The following is a 4,527-nucleotide window of genomic DNA, read 5'->3' as shown; positions in this document are numbered from 1 at the left end:
GCTGCTCTTATTATGTGACATTCACTATAAATATCACCTATCCTATGCCTCGTCAAGCCGCTTGTTAACAAGCTTGATGTCGGCATCCGCCGCATCCAGTCGCCGTTTTAGTTCGGCAACCCCATCAGTCCGGCTAGCCACCGGAGCTTCAGACACTTGCACATAACGGTAGTCTGGTTATTACCTGGGACTACGATCCTTTGTTCGCCGCCGTTCTCGACGACAACCAGAGTCTCAGGGGCTACTATCTACACAGGGCGCACCTAAAAATGTGCGGTACTACCACAAACGCATACCATTCCACGTACCTCAAAGCCCGTCAGCAGACTCATAGAGGCTTCATGCAACCCGTTTTCGGCGGACGAAATCCTTTCAATCACCGTACACATTAATGTACGGTGCTCTTCTAAGATAGTGGCTCGCCCTAGCAGATCCCTCAGTGCGTCCGACCGCATACCAGACGGTGACGGATTCTTTTGGCTGCTCTCTTCAAGAGCCGGATACTGAGGGCTTCGGATGACCATGGGATTACCTTCTGGCCTTGCCGGATCTGGAGAAACTCTCCGTGATGACACTTCAAGGTCGCCCGCTTCTTGAGCTGGGGAGTCCGGGGGAGGCGTTTCACTCTCCATCATCTCCGGAAGAAGATCCCCCGAAGACGAGCTCTGCTGAGAAGGGCTCAGATCCAAACTGCAACATAGATGCTTCGGTTATCTTCCTCAGAAGTAAGGTAGAATATCTTCACTATTAAGTACTTTTTGATTACTTACAGCTCGTTAGAGGGCTGATCCCCGCACGGACTTTGTGCGGCAAGAGCACCCTCCGAGACGGGACCCTCTGGTGGAGTTTTCTTCTCCCGTTTGGAGAACTTGGTTTCCGGGTCATCAGAGGTAGTCCTCTTCCTCCCCCGGGGCGAGGGAATGTCAGATGCCTTCCCTTGGTTATCCTCCCTCACGGAGGCGCTCGTTCCCTCGGTTGGAACATGTAGCAGTGGGGGCCCGCTTTCACCCTCTTTATTCCCCCTTCATCTTCCTTTGAGGGCACCAGGCAAGGTGCTGGCTCGAGCATCTTTTCCAGCACCGGATTGTCCAAACCTTCGGGAAGGGGGGCCGAACACCGGATCATCTTCGCCTTTGTTATCCAGTCCTGGTCAAAAACGATTCTTCAGAATGACGTCATGATAAATGAAAGACAGTGTGTTCGCTAGAGGATTACTTACTTGGGCCGCGGTGCGGTTGCTACTCAGGCCCACGTCCTCGGAGGTGTCCGGACACTCTATTTGAGGTCCGAAGAACGACTTGTACATCTCCTTGTGCGTCAGGACGAGGAAATTCTGAATAGCGCGCGGTCCTTCTGGGTTGAATTCCCACAAGCGGAGGGGCCGACGTTTGCAAGGATGGACTTGACGAACCAGCATGACTTGCACTACCATAACCAAACTAAAATCTCCCTCGAAGAGATCCCGGATGCGGCTCTGCAGTATGGGCACATCCTTGGCCGGACCCCAGCTCAGCCCCCTGCTGATCCATGACATCAGTTGTGGTGGAGGGCCCGAGCGAAAGGCGGGGGAAGCTACCCACTTGGCACTTCTGGGAGCGGTGATGTAGAACCACTCCCGTTGCCATAATCCGGACACCTCTAGAAAGGAACCTTTTGGCCACAGAGCTCCGGTAATCTTGCTTATTAATGCACCCCCGCACGCTGCATACTGCCCCTCGACCATCTTTGGCTTCACATCAAAGGTCTTGAGCCACATGCCGAAGTGAGGGGTAATACGTAGGAAGGCCTCACATACGACAATAAATGCCGAGATGTGGAGAAAGGAATCCGGGGCTAGATCGTGGAAATCAAGCCCGTAATAGAACATCAAACCCCTTACGAAGGGATCCAGAGTGAGGCCTAGTCCTCGGAGGAAGTGGGAGATGAACACGACGTCTTCATTGGGTTCAGGAGTAGGGACGACCTGCCCTCGGGCGGGCAGCTGATGTGAGACTTCGGCGGTCAGGTATCTTGCCTCCCTCAACTTCTTGATATCCTCTTCCGTGACGGAGGAGGGCATCCACCGGCCCTGGAGGCTGGATCCGGACATGATTGAAGATCCGAAGCACCTCACCTAGGCTTTGAGTGTTAGAACTCGAGGCGGGGGAGGGATTCGATTGAGCACGGGAGGAAAAAAAGTAAAAGCCTTGACCCTTTATAAAGAGGGTGAATATCAAGCGTCCTCCTTGTGGCCGTTTGGGACTTGCCTGAAATCTAGGAGTCCTAGGCGTGGTTGGGTTACCCACGACCGTATTGATGAGAATCCCGTAATAAGGGGGACACGATCTCTGCTTTGACAAGACGCATCAAGAAACTGCCTCGCGTTATGTGCGGAGCTAGTTAAAGGAAACGGTTCGAATAATCACCGAGCCATGGCATAATGTCATGTTGCCAAAACATGTCAGCAGATTAGATTTGTGGAAATATCATTCTCTCTACGGTGGTATGTGGAACTTATTTTGCATGGTCGGACACTATCCTTGTATTCAAATTTTTCCATGGTGTATTCGGAGGAGGAACCCGCCTTGCAATGCCGAAGACAACACCGCGCGCCGGACTCATCGTCATTGAAGCCTGGTTCAGGGGCTACTGAGGGAGTCCTGGATTAGGGGGTCTCCGGACAGCCGGACTATATCCTTTGGCCGGACTGTTGGACTATGAAGATACAAGATTGAAGACTTCGTCTCGTGTCCGGATGGGACTCTACTTGGCGTGGAAGGCAAGCTAGGCAATACGGATATGTATATATCCTCCTTTGTAACCGACCTTGTGTAACCCTAGCCCCCTCTGGTGTCTATATAAACCGGAGGGTTTTAGTCCGTAGGACAACATACAATCATACCATAGGCTAGCTTCTAGGGTTTAGCCTCTCCGATCTCGTGGTAGATCAACTCTTGTAATACTCATATCATCAAGAATAAATCAAGCAGGACGTAGGGTTTTACCTCCATCAAGAGGGCCCGAACCTGGGTAAAACATCGTGTCCCCTGCCTCCTGTTACCATCCGCCTTAGACGCACAGTTCGGGACCCCCCTACTCGAGATCCGCCGGTTTTGACACCGACACTAGCCATTTATCTCGTGAGTGAGGAGCGGAGTCCACTCCTCTTGAGAATAACCCACCTAACATGGAAGATACAGACAACACTAGTTGATACATGAGCTATTCGAGCATACAAAACAGGATATTTATTTGAAGGTTTAGAGTTTGGCACATACAAATTTACTTGGAACGGCAGGTGATACCGTATATAGGTAGATATAGTGGACTCATGTGGAATAACTTTGGGGTTTAAGGGATTGGATGCACAAGAAGTATTCCCTCTTAGTACAAGTGAAGGCTAGCAAAAGACTGGGAAGCGACCAGCTAGAGAGCGACAACAGTCATGAACATGCATTAAAAGTAATCAACACCGAATGCAAGCATGAGTAGGATATAATCCACCATGAACATAAATATCGTGAAGGCTATGTTGATTTTGTTTCCACTACATGTGTGAACATGCGCCAAGTCAAGTTACTTAAATCATTCAGAGGAGGATACCACCCTATCATACCACATCATAACCATCTCAATAGCATGTTGGCACACAAGGTAAACCATTATAACTCATAGCTAATCAAGCATGGCACAAGAAACTATGATCTCTAGTTGTCATTGCAAACATGTTTATTCATAATAGGCTGAATCAGGAACGATGAACTAATCATATTTACAAAAACAAAATAGGTTGAGTTCATACCAGCTTTTCTCATCTCAGTCAGTCCATCATATATCATCATAATTGCCTTTCACTTGCATGACCGAACGATGTGAATAATAATAATAGTGCACGTGCATTGGACTAAGCTGGAATCTGCAAGCATTCAATAAACAGGAGAAGACAAGGCGATATGTGCTCTTTTGTCAGATCAACATTTATGCATATAAGAGCCACTTCAACAATTTAATCACGGTCTTCTCCTATCGACCCACAAAGAAAATAAAAGAAATAAAACTATTTACACGGGAAAGCTCCCAACAAGCAAAAGAAGAACAAGAAATCTTTTTGGGTTTTCTTTTTAATTACTACTACAAGCATGGAAAGTAAACTAATTAAGAGTTACAACTATTTTTTTGGTTTTTCTTAAGGTTTATTAAACACACAAGACGAAAGCATAAAAAGGAAATTAAACTAGCATGGATGATACAATGAAAAAGTATGAGCACCGATATCTAGCAATGAGTGTGTGAACATAAATGTAATATCGGCGGGAAATACGTACTCCCCCAAGCTTAGGCTTTTGGCCTAAGTTGGTCTATGGCCATGGCTGGCTTGGCGGATATCCATAATAGTAGTTGGGTTCGTACCGAGAAGAAGAAGAGGACTCCGATTGCCACTGGCTGGCGATCATCTCCGGATCCCACTGGTAATTAGACTGTCCTGAAGGATCAACTTGTGGTTCCGGCTCTGGCTCCATGGCTGGTGCAGGGTTCCGGTAGGCGTGA

Source organism: Triticum urartu, chromosome 5 (assembly GCF_003073215.2).
Source record: "Triticum urartu cultivar G1812 chromosome 5, Tu2.1, whole genome shotgun sequence".
Taxonomy (NCBI): Eukaryota; Viridiplantae; Streptophyta; class Magnoliopsida; order Poales; family Poaceae; genus Triticum; species Triticum urartu.
Note: the sequence above shows the minus strand (reverse complement) of the source record.